Here is a 19,760-nt window from a genome sequence, read left to right on the forward strand (position 1 = left end):
TCTATCCTGGTGGGTCGAACAGGTTTTTCTCCACTCTCTTAATATACATATTTATTACCAGTGGCACAGTGAATACAACAAAAACAGTACTTGTCACTATATGCTATAATGCACTATTAAAACATGGCGTCTAATTTTAATTTTTCATGAGACTACAATTTTTATATAGCCTAATTACCAATGTTTATTAGTAAATATTATATAATATGTATAATTTTATATATGGTGGTGAAAAAAAGGGAAGGGGTAACCTTAAAGAAATATAGGAATCCAAACACTTTTCTTTCAAAAAACAAAAATAGCCTATGAATTTATTATTTAATTATTGGATAAATAACAGTTAATACATGTCATAATACTTTAATAACCTTTCCAAGTGTTTTTTAGCTATACTGAAAGTGATGGGCTTGTTTATCTTTTGATCATTTCATCAAATATTGGTTTGTTATTTTTAGTAGAACACCACAAATTTCTTTTTCAATCTTAATTATCTTAGGTTAGCTCTTTATTTAGATTTTATAGCCTCAACTGCTGAAATTCCCACTCACACACAGGTAAGAAACTAGCAAATGGTATCAATACTCTAAGCGTCTTCTTGCTTACTACTGGATACTCATTTTCAATGCTGCACTAAAATTCAAATAAAAACTTGGACTGCAACCTGGATTTTAAAAGATGGTCTGTTGAAATATTAATGAGCTGTTCAGCTTCCTCGTAAGAGTGAAGGTCTCAGGTAGTCATTGCAATTCATAGGGTCATAAACCCAATTGCATTGATTTTATTTCATCCTTCAGAAAATATTTTTTGAAATAGAGCTCCAAATTGAATAAATGGACGAAGGCAATGTTCAGTTCATTTTTTAATATCAGTCCATATATTATGCAGACACTGATTTAAAGAAGGAAATACTGTATTATAGCCTTTTATCAAGTTGTTTCTTCCATAGTAGAAGTGTTTTTTTATTTAATCCGTTAAAATAGCCAATTTTAGCAATGAACATATTAGCAATAACATGTTTTTTATCATCAGAAAAATGAATACATTTTGAGTTCATACACTCAGTAACAACTTACCCAGAGACAAACCACCGACTTGTAAAACAGGCACGAATGATCAGCACCCATGTCATTACTTATTTTGACATAAAATTTTAGCTTTGTTGGGTCTGGTTTTAATAAAATTTTTACCACCTTGGATCACTGATTTTAAAGATGTCGTCCAATTCTTTACTTAAATTTTCAGCTGCCAATACCTCTCTTTGTATAATATAATTAATCAAAAAAGCTTTAGGTGTTTTGGACTGAATGCATGATTTTAGTACCTGATCGGTACATAAAAACCATCATACTTTTCCCACTTAATTTTGTTCTTTGTTATACAATTGTCAATAATCTCAAACAAGTCTTTGTCAGTTGTTTCTCCTTTAATCTCTTGATAAAACATAAAATCTTCAATCAACTATTTTTTCATTAACAAATCTAACATAACAGATTAAATGTGCATCTCTGTGATCATCTGTGTATCTAGAGTGACCTCATCTAGCTAGATTGGCAAACTCTTTGCCTGTCGAAGCAGTCAAAAGATGTCACTTATATAAAACAATTCTTACAAGACTGCAGTATAATAAGTGGCCGCTAAACTCAATCGGATTATGATTATTGAATGATTCGAATCATCGATATTCATGACCATCCAAAAGACCAGAAATCAAAATGTCGGAACAAAATAATGTAGTGTAGATACTTCAAAGAACAATATGGTTTCACTAGTTTTCAATCTTTATGTTTCATTAGAAATTAATGTATAAATTTATAATGTAATATATAATTTATATAATTACAACAAAATATAAACATTTACTTACTTTATGTATTTTCAAGGATAAATGTGACTGCTTGTGAAACAAAGAAGACACATATTAAATCACTGTTCTTGCCACCATTAGTCAATAACGAAAACACATGATTTTTATTTATTTTCATACACAATTCTACTTTGAACTAATTTTGAGTGATAATGTCGAAATGAATTAAGTTTAGGCTTTTAAAATTGTATTCTAGTTTAAGCTATACTTTTATAAGTAAAATAAATGTATTTGTTTCAGATTACATAAAATAAACTAAACTTTATCCTAAACAATGTTTGAGCAGTGTAGTAGTTAACGATTACTTCAGCCAATCTGAAATTTGATATTTTCTGCAGGTACTGATGGTATTTCTGATCATTCTTTAGATACGTTGTGTTTATTCTTACTTTTCTTGCAGTGAAACACTATTTGATTTCCACCTTTAATTGTAGTTTTTATCTTGTCAATAAAATGCAAGACAATTCGGATTTAAAGGGAGCAAGTTTCATTACCATTGTAACCACGAACATTGCTGTGTTTTATAAAAACATTTTAAGCCAATAGCTTTCTGCATATTCATCGCAATTGTTCTTGTCGTTATCATTAGCCTTTCTCTTACATAAACAAAATAACAGCTGGCAATGACGTCACTAGTCTAAATAAAGAAAGCTGGTAACGATTATTTAGGAATATCTATAGGTCAAATGTCCGTATTTGATAGTATCCAATATTTAAAATCGGATAATTGTAATCCGATTGTATTGGTGGCCACTTATTATACTGTAGCCGTGTAGAATATAAAAAAGTGTGTTAAAGTCGATGGGGACAATGGGTAGAGTATGATAATCGGATCTGGTATTTTATATTGAAATTATCACACCGATATTTAATTATTATACCCATCGATATATTCAACTAATAGTAATTAATTTAAACAATAATTAAAATCATCCCAACACCAACTGTACACACATTTTTCATATTCTAAACACAATTTGTTCTTTAAGTAACTTCTTTGAAATAAAAAAGAGGGTTAACTTTAGAAAACTATACAAAATAACAATAAAAATGATTTACTCCGTTTGTCTCGGTTTCAAGATTTTTGTTTTGTTGTTACTTTTTCTTTATTATTTAAATGTCATTTTTCCTATCACTTTTCTTAATTGTATTGTTTCATTAATGGTCATGGTTTCCGTTATTATTTAGGAACATTACATAAGTTTAAACTATTTCTATTAATTTGGAAACATGTACTTTAATTTAGTATTTTAGATTACGTTGATAGCTTTGTTATTCAGTATAATATAAGTATTGGTGATTTTAATAAGCGAAATAAAAACCGGTCCGCTATCGCTCTCTGCCCCAGATGATTTAGTTATTATTCAAATTAATTATTATTGGTTGATTATGTATAATAAATATTGTTTGATAATTTCTATATAAAAAGCCTCGTTCGCTTATCATACTACCACGGACGGTAAATAAATTAAAGGTCACTGACCTGACCTATGAGTTAAAGATGTTTTTGAAAACCATTTAGGTTAGAATGTAATACTGTAATTTTTAGTAGCCCTAAGTATGTTCAGTAACATGCAGTATTCATTATTGTCAAGTACATAAGCTTCACAATAATTTAAATACTTACAACTGAGCTGGAGGCATGCAGATATAGGTCCTTAAAAAACAAACTTTCTTTTGCTTGAGTTTTTAACATAATTTGCTATGGGTTTACTTAATTGTTTCAAAACAAGAGAGCCTAGCTTAGCAACAGGAAAAGCAGCAGCTACCATTCTTAGTGTCTCCTTGATTCTAAATTTCTATTAGTCGAAATTAATAGTAGCCAAATTATCAAATTAGGCTACTTGTTTTTATCTCCATGATAGACAAGAGAAGCTTACTACTTGTAATTACAGTTGCATTAATTGATAATAAAAAGCAAGTTATGTTTATGCTGGAATAGACTAAAACCCTAAATTAAAATCGTATTAAATATGTTCAACTAATTATTGCAATATTAAAAATTACAGCAATAACTACATAGGAAAAGTGAGGATACGTATGTTTTCAAGGTTACGCAATAAGGCGGGAATTCCAATTTAAACTCACGATGAGCAGGAGGCATGCAAATAGCTCTGCTAAACCACGGATATTGCTTAGCACTTCTCGCTATTGCATTTGCTAAAGGTTTGCTTATTTGTCTAGCTAAAAGTGCACCTAACTTAGCTAAGGGAAACGGTCCCCTTATCCCACCTAAACGAACCATTTTTTTCCCATCTACTATCCATTCCTATGATCATAAACAATAACAATACTTACTTTTATTATTTCTAAAATAAGAACTAGGGACAGGGGAATGGAATCATAGCATTTTATTTCATAACATGATTGATTGGAGAATGATGTCCGATGGGCGATATATAACGTACTAGTGTCAGTAACAACGTTATTCAGTTGTTACCTATTATTACCAGAATAAAGTAATACCAGTAAACACCCTGTTATTTCAGTAACAGGACGTGGACTGAAGTTTAGCGTTCTCGTAACGTCTTTCAGGTATTAGTAACTCAGTAAACCTGGTTATTGATTAACAGCCGAGGCTATTAACTAGCTAGGAACGGAACCAGTTCTGATAACGCTTCTATGATAATACGTTACTGAGAAACCAATATTAGTCAGCTGGATGGCACTGAATAGATAAATAATAAAATATCAGGTTGAAATAAATAATAAAAATATATATTTGACAAAATAGAAACGTAGACTTGTTTCTGGAAAAATGAAAACAGGCCCAACTTATTCGTCATTCGTTCTCAGTTATAGTTAATTTTGTATATTAAACAATAACTGTATGATTGCGCAGTGGTAATTTTAAAATATGTAGTGTATAATTAGTATTTCAAAGTATGCTACCAATCTAAAATTACTTTGTACTGATTTAGTTCAATTTTTCGTTATACTATATCTAAATAGCCCCACACGTGTAGATTTAGTCTCAGTTTACTAGCAACTTAACGTCAGTTGAGAAAACAGCATGACACTAATACACTACAAACTACGTTATTTTGGCAATAGGTAACACAAATAAGACATTCCCCATCTCTAAACAGGATTCTCTTCAATTTAGTCATAGAGTAAGACTTATTCATCAACGTAGGCTAATAGCCTACGTTAGCAGGTCTACTAAGATAGTATGTTAGTAGACCTGCATCATACAGTAAAGAATGAAAATATTGACCAGCGTTGCTACATCACCAATTCTGTACTTTCATTGCCTTACTGGATGTTATTCTTTTTACCATCGAGGTACAAGCCGTGATTAACTGATAAACTCAATGATGGATTAATTAGTCAAACTTATTGTTATTTTTGGGAGTAATACTGATAGTTGTATCAAAAGAAAATTAGTTGTCATCAAATATCATGTGACCAATTGTGCAAAACAAAAAATAAAATTCGTGAAGCATTAAAAATGCAAAAATAGGACTACTTAAAAAAACTCTTTATAATCATTTCAACGATTATTTGCTGTTACACGCGGTTTCGCACACAATTTTCATTGTCAATAACAGGAACGTTATATGCTGATTGTCACTTAAAGATATTCCAATATCCCCATTCATTTTGGATTAATTTAAGTTTTATGAATAGGGTTTGAGGCCCTGAAGTCGGACCGTAAAACAGTTGCATCAAATACTATAAACTAGAACTTCTATGCAATGTTTCATATAGCTTCAATAAGTCCAAAAACAAACTGTTTAAGATTCCTTTACCAAGGCCTAAAAGTCGGCGTCCGTAACTTTCTAAGTGAAACATTTATGCTTAATATGATTGGGCCGTGTGCCAATATTGAAAACAGAAGTATGCATACTTTGGAGGCATATTATTTTAGCGTTCATGAGAAATTTCAGCACAATCGTTCATAGTAGCATTGAGTGTTAAGCACAAATATGCAAACATTAAAATATATATTTACTCTAGTTTCATATAAAAGGACGCATTAACTGTTTTCCGTGCCGCCCGACAAGCTTTCCTGTTTGGGTTGGCCATTGGAATAATAAATATCTATAAAATTGATAAAATACAGTGTATGTCCTCAATTCTCTAGATCACCTTATTTCCTTGGTTTAGTGGGAAAATAACACCTATATTTAATATACCAACCAGTATCGCATTCTCATCAATGCCTTTGTATATGTTCTCTGGAATGTCAGTCAGTGCAAAACGGATCCACTGCTCCCTGGAGTTTTTCGATACCATTGAAAAGATTATTGCACTTTGTACCTGTTATAAGGCATGTTTCGATATCGAGAATTTTCCGATATTCTATATCGATATCAAACTTCAATATCGATATATATTAACGCAACAAAATATCGATATCGAATGGTAGCATACTTTTAAAAATACACTAATTTATACACTAGATATTTTAAAATTTTTACTGCGCAATAATACAACTATTCTACTAACAAGATATACAAAAAGATTATCCACAATTTCCATTTCACGACAATACGCATTTAAATAAAATAAATTAGTATATAAGAATAGTTTTCCTTCACAGTATAGTCAACTGACAGAAGTTTTCATTTATTGGAGTAAAAGGTGGTTGAAACAAGTTATGCTAATTGAAAAACACTCACGAACCAGCTAATTGTTAAGATTTATATTATAAGGTAACTGAAAGCAATAAATTCATAGCTCAACTTCAGTATCAAAACAAAAATAGTTTTCTGCGGTATGATAGCAATATAATTTTTGTGGTCTATTAATATGTCTCCTTATAAAACTGTTTTTAAAAATAACAATTTTGTAAGACTTATATGAATAGAAACTCAAAATAATGGAGAAACTGCATAGAACAGTTTTCGAATCCATTACTCCCGTTAAATTCGGTTGAGTTTTTAACTTCCAAATTTAAAATCTACTTAAATAATTTTGTCTTAAATGTAAAGGACAAATTAAGTGTTTGAGAACAGAAACTATGGCCTCCAGTTTTCGGAGAGATAGGTTTGGTACAATAACACGAGAATGCGTTAAAATAAAATATGTAGTATAATATCAACCCTCAGCCAATCAAAACCGGGGTACCATAGCTAGTTTCTTTCGGTGAGGTACCAACTAGCGCCCACGACCGAAGAAGGTATGAATAGGCCTTAGTCACTACATGCAATAACAAGGTGGCACATTGCAACTATTTTTAGTATATCAAAATTTTTTTACATTTAGTTATATTAACTGGGACTTAAACCTTAGATTTATAGAAAATACAATATCGAAAGCTGATATTTACAATAAACTTTCGATATCGTGATGATATAGGAATTACAATACCGTTATAATATCGCATAATATGTTAAAATCCGCGCTCCCGACAAAATGGCGGCGGCCAGTAGAAACTGGCCATACGAGCTCCAAGGACAAATAAACAATAATACTACCTTCGAGCGCAAAGGGTTGTTAAATTTTAATACTGCACATAATGGAAGCTCTCTGATCAGTTTTCCTTTCCCCAAAATCCGTCTGTGCATTCCAGCTTGGTGTAACGCTGCCAGACAGTTTTTAATTGGACAATGGAAAAGTTTTGCAGTTCTGCATCTTATTGCATTCCATATTTTTTATTGTGATATTCTGTGACTGCATTAGGGTAATCATATAAACGTTTGTGTTAATAGTTATGAAATAGGTTAAGTACAATTTTTTTTAATTTTCATACAGTTCCTCTACCATTTAAAATTTATTAAAATAAATAGTCTGGGCTAAAATTCTAGATTTTATTCTCTTTATAAGTGTGTCAGGTTTTAGGCACACTTAAGGTCAGAGTATCAAAAGGTTTAAGATACAAAATTCTTGAGCTGTGAGAGGTCCGTGTTCACGGAACAAAACCCACTAGTTTTAAAAACAGTAAGCCAATTGACCTAGAGCCACCCTGAAGTCTGCAACCATCCTAAAAATTATCAGGAAGGCTTTAATTGCTACATATACGTATCCTACATTGTCTCGGTAACATATGTCCTTGAGCAACAATCATAGCTCTCTCTTCCTTTTTACGCTCTTCAGAAAATTCTTTGTGCCAAGAAAACACATGGGTGATTGACAGGGTACAGGGAACAAGTTATTGCACCCTTACCGTCACTTTCTTTAGGATAAGATGTCTATGTAAAAAATTCACTTTTGGTTTTTGAAAATAAAATCTACTATATAAAACAATTTATAAGCATAATATATCAAATAATACTGACAATTATAACGAGCACTAAAAATATAAATTTTGTTTTCCATATATTTATTTATGATTAAACAATTATACAAATTTAAGCTTATAGATCACTGAACTGAATAACATTTTTATATACATCTTTCGAAAGATGTTCAACCGCTATAAATATCACACTCTTTTTTTCTGGCCAAAAGCAAGACATTTTTAAAGGCGTACCAAAACCCTTTTGGTGATAATACTTAATATCTTGTAAGGAATCAGATTCATCTAGAGTTCTTGTCTCAGGTAATTCTGGTTTATTCCGATTCCAAGGAACCTTGCTCACCCTTTTTTCCAAGTCAGATATTGTTTCTAACAGCTCACGTATCTGGGTGTCCTGTCGTTCAGTTTGGAAGTTCAGCTCTTTTACAGTAAGTTGGATTTTTGTAAATCTCCTCTTGGCGGGCGATTTTCCTTTGCGGTCTCCTTTCGCGTCTGTCTTGTATACTCTGCCAACAACAGGCCTGCAGCGATCAGGAAGATGATGAATTCTCCCAGCAGACTTGCACCAAGTTCAATGGCCATAGCCTCGTTCAGTTTTGGTACCTTTCACAGGTTTCCCCAAGTTTAGTACCCACAACTTCATCCGTACTTCACACCAGTTATAGACTGAAACAAACTCTTTATACTACGATGTTTCTATCTGTATTATGAGCACTGTTCGAAGAATAATTAAAATCTTTGTTTCAAGCTAAACAGAAAATAAACTATACCTAATACATTTTATATTAGCTGTGACTAAAAGTTGGATTAACAAAATTTTATAGCAAAGTTATACTTCTAGTATATCTTATACATAAAACTTTAGGTAAGCACATCAAGCCTGATACACACAAAGTTCAAGATTAAAATTAATGGATATTTGATCTTTCACATTCTAAAAGTATTGTAATATGTCAAAAGAAATAATTTTCTAGCTGTGTATTCATGAATAGGTTTATGTGAGTTACATTCCCAGTTTTCCTTTCTATTGATTTTCCCTAAAGGGAACCGAAGAAGGTGAGTGGGGATAATCACATATAGGCTTTACTAAATAACAAAAGAGTATAAAAGAATCAATTTTATATTTTATTAAACTTTGAACTCAAAGTTTAATAAAATATAAAATTGATTCTTTTATACTCTTTTGTTATTTAGTAAAGCTATATGTGATTATCCCCACTCACCTTCTTCGGTTCCCACTCGGTCTTAAAATTCACACTGAGGTCGTGCTATTCCCTGGAAGCAAAACTCCTTCTAAGGTGTATTTAGAAGTTGTATACTGGTATTTTATTATTCAGCTAGTTACACAATTGACGAAACACAGAACTTAGGACGATCCCTACATCACTACTACCTCCTCCGACCACACATACAAAGTTGTCTAGAGACATCACTTTGACTCCGCAATCAAGTCCAAACTGAAGCTGTAGAATTTACTTGCTGGTATTCAGTCTCAAAGTTTCACACTTTATGGTACGATACTCAAAACAATATCCACAACAAGACAAAAGAGAATCAACAATAGATTGCCCTACAATAGACAAAGCAATAAACTTATGATTTTTTCCAGGCCACTTCAAACTCCGCTTATAGAGGCAGAGTACTCTCGAAACTCATTTTCCACAATTCTATTAACTATGCCAAAACATGAGCATTGGGAAAAAGGTACCCATGCTATCAAATGATTTTTCTAACATTTAGAAATATAATGTAAAGCTAACCCAACTTTGACTGAGTTTTTCATAAAACACTTAGAACTGTGGCATTTACAGCATACCTAACTCTAAAAACTACATAGACTCAAAATTATTACAAGTTGGATATTTTTACCGATAAAAAATAGCCCTACTAAAAAAAAGATTGTAAGGAAAGCCACAACAGCCAAAAACAAGATTGAAAAAAGCTAATATCTCAAATGCAGAAACTTTTATTCAGTAGGGAGTGCTAAAAGCCTTTGAGTGTGATAACATACCTAAGATAGAAAAGAATATCCTGTTTGAATACAAATTCTACATTCCATTATCGAGGATTAATACCATCGAGTACAAGTGTCTATTTCCCATAGATCATGCAAATCACCACTTTTCCTGGAGGAATTTCTCTGTCCCTGGTCACACCATTAAATTTTCTTTCCTGTTTCACTGCCTCTTATTTTCCAACATTACTTTTAGAGTCCACACATATTTCCATCAACTTATTATCGTCTTCAAGGGATTAGCATTCTAACACATTTGCTGTGGGAGGCTGGAATTCCAGCCCTCTACTTCACCCGAACCTAACAAACATATTTTCAGCCACATATGCCACCCCAATAGCCACTAAAACCACAGAAAACTCTTTACTTCAACCCTAAAGATACTGTACTTATAAAAAATTAGGAGCAATGGAAAATATAGGAAAGCACATTCCATAATCGGCATGCAGATATGCAATAATTTTTTCTTGTATGATTGTCAGATGAATAGTGATCTATAGTAAGTATATTTTCACTCTCAAAGTTATGTCACTTAACAATAATTATTGTCTATTCATCTTGTCAGTTATGAATTATTGTGAGAAACTGTGTGACAATGTTCCCTTATATCACAGTAAATAAATAAATAAATATAAATGAGTTCTAAATTACTTAGTTATTCACCTAATTGTAGGTATTCCATTAATACTTAAAAAATGGTACAAGATATAAGTGCAAGTTTTCAACAAATTAACACTAGAAATGACACGAGCAAGTTAACTGATGGTCGTAACCACACATATGAGGTGGCAGCTGTCAGTCAACTGATGAAAATGTAATACTTGTGTTTAGTTAACGATTCATGTTTGAAACTTAGACAAACCCAAATAAATGTTTCAACAACCTCACAAAATATGAAATTCAAGCTTTTGTTTTCATGTATAACTGAATAATGTTTATATTTACAAAATGTAATAAAAAAGGCAAAATCATTTATAGGACACAATATTTCCGCTTCTTGAGCTGTCCAGATGATGAAATTGCTCAACACTGAAAAACTGCCAAAAGTGTTACTTTTGTATACAATTCTAATTAGCTTCAATGTAAAGTACTGTTTCTGTATGTATGTATTTCATGTTTATTATTATAACACAATTTATATTACCTGCTAAATTTATTACTGTTTGTATAACTGTTCCGGTGTAAAATAAATATTCTTTTTAAGTAAGGGGAGCTAAAAACTAAATGCAACCAATGGTCTATCTCTTTTAGTTTACTGTCTGCATGTTCTTTTTTTTATACCAGTAAAGTTATATAACTCAAATTTGGTACAACGATTATCCTTGCAGTCTAAAATATTATATCATCATATTACGTTTCAAGATGATGAACGGTTGACGTTTTTGAAGCTTAATACTGTAAAACTAAAAACATTATGACAATTTTTGAAGAATGATAAGAGGTGCTAAATTTAATTACAAACATACACCTAGATCATAAAAATTAGTCAATAAATAACGTAGATATAAGATTCTGACAGTTGTAATGCAAAGTTAATGATGCTGTAAACGTGTAAACAATGAAAACTTTCCAGCTCTTTTTTCGAAATAAAAGTGTAAAATTAAGAGATTAATCAATAATTATAACTTTATTACCACAACTAAAAACTATGGGAAATTCATGATTATAATGTATAGCACTATGGAATTCAGGCATTACATGTATATTTTATTTTAACATGGATTTAGTGTACTTCTATGTACTGAAATAGACCTAGCTTCCTGGCTACCACTTTTAATGTTCATGATTTGATGTAAGTGGTATACTCATACGTAAGCGTATATAGGGGGGGAGGGATTTGGGGAGTTATAACCCCCTTTTGATAAAATATTCAAGGTATATTTTAAAGTGCCTATTACACTGAAATTATACTTGTAATCGAACCATGTCTCATTGTTCAGTTTCATTTTTTATTTGTTTTTGATATTTTATCCATAACAGTAGGCAGACAGTATGACACAAAACTTAGGTTTAGTGTTTTATTCAGAATGAAGAGTCCAGGTGCAACCAATAGAGGTTGAGAAACACAATAAAAACCAGCCTCCGTCGCACACTTCCCATGCTTCGAGCGAGGGAGATTGAGAGTAATTGAAATGAACGCCTACTGCCACATCACTTGTAACGGCTAATTTGTAATAGTCTTAACATCAATCATATCTCTATTGTTGTTTACTGTTTTGTTATAGTGATTTTTGTTAATAATAAGTGCTGACAGTGTTAGTAGTAATGAAAAAATAGAAATACAAGATTTTGCGACTGTACTATTTTTACATCTTTCATTTCATTTGCAATTACTGTTACACTTTTCGGTCAGTTTCTACCAAAACTGTGTATGGTAGACAATTCTACAGAAAATTTAAGACATACAAAATTACAAGTTTATCAAAACTTGTTTTTTTTGTTAACCTACATATAGAAATAAAATGATTGCTGATATGTCAAAAGTTATGCAATGATGCATTTAATTGATTTTATAACATTATAATAAAAAACGCTTTATTAGCAATAAATGTTGAGCTCATATTCAAATATTTTTGAGAACTTCATGCAAATTTTATATACCTATCCAACTTACCCACAATATCCAAATTTGTTCCTAAATAATAGTAAACTATAATATAAAAGTTTTTATTTTAAGAGTGAAATTATTCAAGACCAAAGTATAGAATTAAATTTGCATAAATATTTTTATTTTAGTTTCTACAGTTCTAATTATGACCTGGAATTTTAAACACATTGTCGTTGTTAAGAACACAATTAATACAATGAAAAAATTTTTTTTTAAAAATAGGGGAGTGAGAGTGTTAAAATACTATCTGCCCAAAAACTATCCTCTACAACTCACTTAGCCTACAGCCAAAGACCCCAGATTAAACAGAAGACCATGTGGAACAAAAATTATATTAAAATGCTGAAGAAAACAAATCCTCAGAAAACTACACCATACCTCAGTCTTGACTCAAGTATTCTACCTTAAGCAACCCTGTTAGTCTGCGGTCAACGATTTCAAAAGCCTTAATTGCCTCAAAAGATTCAAATTGTGCTCATTTTGACTAAGCAGAAGTTACAGCTTATTGAAGAAATAAAGAAACAGCAGAAATTGTGAAGGGATTACGATGAAACCCAAATTGAGATTGAGAGAAATGACTTTGTGCATGAAAACCCAAAATTAGATAACCAAAGTAACAAAATATTGTGCTTTATAAATATTTAACTAGAAGTTTGTATTTAGTCTAATTTTCATCGCCATGCTGGACTGTGTGTCTGAAGCATCTATGCATTGATGTCAACTGGTGTTAAAAAACAAAATTAGCCTATTTATTTTATTTGTCATGATTTAGCCTAATTGTGAGTTGTAGTAAAAAGTATACAGTAAAAAACTATATATATATACGCCAGTACCTTTTTATCATGGATGGTATGGTTTTAAATAAAAGCATTTAATGTCTATGCATATAATTTAAATAGTAAATAAAATAAAATAAATACACTCCCGTTCTCAAGTAAAAGATATATCCAAAGAGCCCATTTTATAATCTATAAATTCACGGTGAAAGATGGAGGATGTGTTATAAAAGATACACAATCTTTCAGAGCCCAGTTTTTCTTATTTTTATGTGTTATTTGGATGGTCCTCCAACAAGTTTCAGGCTACTTAAGTTATAACCGTTTTGTGAGACACAAAATAAGAATAACATGTTCTCAGAAGCTGTCAATGTTGCAATTTTTTAATATTACAGCATTTAAAAATACTTTCAGGGAAATGTCCCTGGGCCGTAGCTTGACTAGGAGGTATGGAAACACCAAACTTTTGGGTAGTGGTACCTACGCACTCTCTGATTACACAACCTAGATAGCCTATGTGCTCACTGAGTTTGTTGATACAATTTAGGGATACACTATGCACATGTGAAGGTCACAGAAATCATCAAATGTAAACAGTGTGTGTCTGTGCTGTGTGTGTTTTCGTTAAACATTTTTTAATCATAAAAAAGTGCTTTTGAATAAATGAAACTACACTCCATTATTCAGAGACCCATAAGTAGTAATGATGTGAATGATAAATTCAATCAAATGACTAGAATGTGATATAAACAGCTTTCGGTAAGTACGTTAGTTAGTTTGAAACTGTTTCGTAAAAACATGCAATGTTAATTCATTGTATCCATGCAGTAAATCTTTGTATACTTACAATGTGTTGGAGTCATGTACATATACGTCCTACAAACAAACTTCCTGTTGTTTTAATTTGTAAATTGATTTGTTTACTTGTCTTAAAACAAAATCTCAATAACCACCACCTTCTTTTTATTTTATTTATTTATAAGGGGGCTCTTTCTATGCCAATGGCATTTTAATTGATGATACTAAACAGTTTTAAGGAGAGGCGATTGAAACCAACTTACAAATATTTATTGACATCCCTGGGAATTAAACCCGTGACCTCTAGGTTAGAGAGCCACAGACTTACCCCTATGTTATGGTAAAAGTCTTTAATCCTTCTAAATTAAAATAACTGATTACAGTATAATAAACGACCACCAACACAATTGGATTATGATTATCGATTATAAATATTGATACTATCGAATACGACATTTGACCTATACATATTCATAACTAATCATTGCTAGCTTTCTTTATTTAGATTAGTGACGTAATTAACAGCTGTTGCTAGTGACGTCCATTACCAGCTGTTATTTCGTCTATGTAGGAGAAGGCTTGTGACGACAGGCACAATGGCGATGAACATGCAGATATCGGCTCAAAATAATTTTATAAACAAACAGCAATGTTTTTAAATTGTTACTAGATAATGCTTTAAATCTGAATTGTACAATTTGTATTGACGAGATGAAATTTAGAATTAAAGGTGAAAATAACAAGAAAAGAACAAACATGACTTATCTAAAAATGATTTTGAGGATTCTTTTTTCCTCTTTCTTCTTTTTTTGAACATTCTAAATTTTGTTACGAATATAACGAAACATCATGTACTATTTTAGTAGAAATAAAAAAAATGTGAGGTACTTTGGGATTATACCGACCCACACCAGTATGAAGAACACAAAAATAGAAATTTATAGAAACAAAACATGATAGAACGAAAAAACAACTCTTCAATTACAAAATTACAAACTTACAAGCATTTCCAGGTATTGTGATCGGTATTGTTGTCGCTGTTATCTTATCTTTCTCGAGAATCCTGATTACGGCAGGCCGCGCGGCATCACGTGATTTGCACGGTACATCATTGCCTTTCCATTACAATTCAATTTATATTTCTGATTAGCCCCTCTAGAATTTGATATTTTACTGATAGGTACTATCTCGAGGGATGTTTTTCTTTCGTCGACATCAGCGCGGGGCAGCACCGAAGGTGCTGTCGAAGCCCGCGCTGATGGCCGGAGGCACTCGCATTTTGGGTGGCGGAATGTGATCAAGAATAAAAACAAGTTTTGAGTGTTTTTTTTAATAAAAAGTTTAGTTTGGTAAATGTTTGTTTTTGTTGAATTTTTGTGTTTGGAGAAATGTAGAGGTAAAACACGGAAGTACAACAAAGCGATGCACCAGCTGAACGGGCGGCGAGACTCTGCAATCACGTTATCTACTAGACGCTCGACTTTGACCTCTGTCTGAGGATGGGGAGGTGTTTGCGATAAGACAATTCCTGTTTTATATTGACGAAATATTGTTCTACTACGCTAATCTAGTAATCAGTAGAAACGAAATGTGAAATAACGATTCATGTCTGGGTGTGGTCGGTATAAATCCCAAAGTACCAAATGTGACTTTTAATTGTGAATGATCTTACTTTTGATGGCATCAGTACCTGCAGAAATAGCATTTCAGATTGGCTAAAGTAATCGTAAGTACTACGCTGCTTAAACGAACGTTGTTTAAATATAGTTTTGTTATTTTATGCAATCTGAAACAAATACATTTATTTTACATATAAAGGTATAGCTTCACCATAATATGATTTTAAAGGCATAAAACTTAATTCAGTTCACTCTAAATTAATTCAAAGTAAAATTGTGTTTTGAAATACATTTAAAATTAAAATCATGTGTTTCGTTATTGACTAATAGTGGCAAGAACAGTGACGTACGCGTTCATTTCACAAGTAGTCACGTTTATCCTTGAAAATACGTAAGGTAATTAAATGTTATTTTAATTATATATTTTATTTTAATTTGTAAATTATATTAATATGTATACTTTAATTTCTATAATTGAAAACAAGCAAAACCATATTGTTCTCTGAAATATCTACTACGTTATTTGTTCCGACATTTGGTTTTAGTCTTTGAAAGTTTGCTTTCTGTCGTTAGGATAGTCATGAATAGCGATGAATCGAATCATTTGATAATCATAATCCGATTGAGTTGGTGGCCGCTTATTATATTGCAGCCAAAAAACTATTATAATTTGTCTAGGGCCTTGCCAAGATATTTCTTTTTCTTAATGAAAGCTTCAAAATAGAATCATAAACATTTTATAACCATGTTCAGTAACCATAGTTTATTAAGGCTACAGTTCCATCAGTTGTTTTTAAATGAATATTTTTATTAGGTAACCATTATCTCTAATCAACTACAATTATTAAAGAGAAATTTTCAATACTATGAAAATTCAGTATAAATACTTAGGCTTATGTATCCTACATAAGAACAATCTTACAACTAAAGCTACATAGGCTACCCAGAGAAATATTAAATCAATGGTGTATGGATTAAAGTTTGTAAGGCAAAACATTACACACATATTCTTACCATATTTGAATTGAGTAATAATGGTGAAGTCCATCGGGTAGAGTAGGGTAATTGGACCCGATTTTTTATATCGAAATTATCAAATGATACATAATTACTATAGCCTACACATTGATATAATCAACCCATAGTAATTAATATGAAAAATAAATAAACCATCTGTACCAACTAACTGTATAGCATTTTTGTATTATAAATGCGATTTGTTCTATAAGTAACTTATTTTAAACAAAAGATAGTTAACTTTAGAAAACTATACAAAATAAAAAATTATTACTGTTTCTCGGTTTCAAGATGTTTGTTTTGTATTTCCGTTTTCTTTTCTATTTAATTGTCATTTTTCTTATCACCTGTCTTAATTTTATGGTTTGATTAATGATTATGGTTCCTTTATTATTTATGACATTATGTAATTGTTTAACACATTGACTACGGCGTAGTTTCACCCCGCTCTAGCAAGTGGCTACACCACACTGAAACAGTAAAAAGCGGTCCCCGGTGACCGCGCCGCACCCAATGTGTTAAACTATTTCTATTAACTTGAAACGGGGAGGGTACGATAAGCAGACCCGGTTTTTTATATCGAAATTGGCAAACGATATTACTAAACCATAACAATCGATATAATCAATCAATACTGATTAATTATTTTGGAAAGTTAACTTAAATAATCTATATCAACAGCTGTAAACACTTTCAAATAATACACGTAAGCTAATATTTTAATTTTACACAAGTAACATTTGATCATTAAAAATGGCAGCCAATTTTAGAAAAATACACGACATTGCTTTGAAAAATGATAAGACATATTTTACGTGGTTTCAACATGTTGGGACTCGTACCAAAAAACCCATTATGTGAAATTTGTGGGAAAAAAACAACTGTAACTGTGAGAGGAGCAAATATGGTTGTCTTTAGTTTTCCTAATTTTTGTTATAATAATTTGTTTAACCATTTTAAATATTAAATTACTATTTTAATATAAAACATATGATTGTTATTGAGGACTATACTTTTATATCGATTGATGGTCTAGGAATTGAGATACGAATATTAGGTATCGATGATTACATTCTTCGATATAAAAAACCGGGGCCGCTTATCGTACCCTACCCCTTGAAACATGTGACAAATTTAGTATTTTACGTATGTTGATATCGATTGATAGTTCTGTTATTAGATGTATAAAGTATCTATGTTAGTAATAAGCGATATAAAAACCAGATCCGCTTACCGTACTCTGCCCATTTTTTATTTGGGATTAAACAATTAACATGTAACTCTAATCATTAATTTCATGCACAGACACATGGATATTTATAGATTAACTTGGAGGATGTGTGAGGATTATGTTGAGGATATTTCACAATAAGGACATCAACGGGACATGTCAAGGGTACGGTCCAATAAGCGGACCCGGTTTTTTATATCGAAGAATATAATCATCGATACCTAATATTCGCATATCGAATCATAGACTATCAATCGATATAAAAGTAATAACAATCATATGTTTAAATTAAAATGTGAATTTAATGATAACAAATAATAAATGAACATAACCAAAATCAGGGAAACTCATAACTTTAACTAAATGAAACAGAACGAAAACGTTTTTACTAAAGTTGTGTCCACCATTACCTTTTTTTTGCATCTGAAGACGGCCATGTTAGCTCCTCTGACAGTTACATTTGTTAACTTTCCACAAATATCACATAATGGATTCTTAGGTACTAACCCAACATCCTGAAGCCATAAAAAACATATTTTATCGTCTTTTAAAGCAATTTCGTGAAGCTTCCTAAGATTGACGGCCATTTTAATACACAATGGTACGTGAAATTTAAAATATTACCTTAATTGTATTATTTGAAAGTGTTTACAGCTGTTCATATAGATTATTTAAGTTGTTAAAAATAATTCATCAGTATCGATTGATTATATCGATGGTTATGATTAAGTAATATCGTTTGCCAATTTCGATATAAAAAAACCGGGTCCGCTTATTGGACCGTACCCCATGTCAACAGCCAAAATAAAGATAATAATTCATAAATAAAATCAGTTGTAAGAATCAATAAAATGTAAGAAATTGCTAAGAATTTTTCAATCATTTTCCCTAAACTAAATATTTAGATGAGAAATCTTAGTGAGGGATACACTAAATAATTTAATGCAATGCTCATGTCAAAAATTTTTAAGTTTGAAACTAAAATATTAATATTTTTAATATACACGTGGATTCTTAAAACTTAAAAACTCACATTGAGCAGGAGGCATACAAATGACTCTGCTGAACCAAGGATGTTGCTTGGCATTTTTCGCGATTGCATTTGCTAAAGGTTTACTTATTTGTCTAATAAGAAGAGCACCCAACTTAGCTACGGGGAATGCTCCCACAACCATCTTAAAAACCTACAGCTTCAAACACCAAACAATTTTACCCAAACTTATAACCACAATTCACTAACGCATATCAAAAACACCTGCGACCAGTAGAGTGTGTGACCGCCCGGCGCCCGAACGCACAGCTGACAGTTTCTTCTTTCAAACCAAAGCAGAAGCTACCAAATGTTGACACGAGCTCCTCCAGTTTGTTTTCAATGGGGTGATCGTGACAGGCGGAGAGGAAAGAGTGGGGGCAGAGCCGAGCAGTACCGATAAATCCCGAACAATTCCTGACAAACCCTGTACATGCGGCTGATAGCGACCTCAGTTCGGAACGGTTCTGATTTCTATTATCTTACGAATTAATGAGTCGTTTTATATCCGAATTAATGAGTCGTTTTATATCCGAATTAATGAGTCGTTTTATATCCGAATTAATGAGCTCGTTTTATATCCGAACATATCTGCAAAAACATAGAAATTATATCGAAT

The 19,760-nt window shown here is 31.7% G+C and overlaps 1 pseudogene; it reads right to left on the reverse strand.

The window, feature by feature from the left end:
* Window positions 1-8,160: 8,160 nt before the first annotated feature.
* Window positions 8,161-19,431, reverse strand: LOC124371387 (annotated as a pseudogene).
* Window positions 19,432-19,760: the final 329 nt, after the last annotated feature.

This window comes from Homalodisca vitripennis, unplaced genomic scaffold (assembly GCF_021130785.1).
Source record: "Homalodisca vitripennis isolate AUS2020 unplaced genomic scaffold, UT_GWSS_2.1 ScUCBcl_1334;HRSCAF=4817, whole genome shotgun sequence".
Taxonomy (NCBI): domain Eukaryota; kingdom Metazoa; phylum Arthropoda; class Insecta; order Hemiptera; family Cicadellidae; genus Homalodisca; species Homalodisca vitripennis.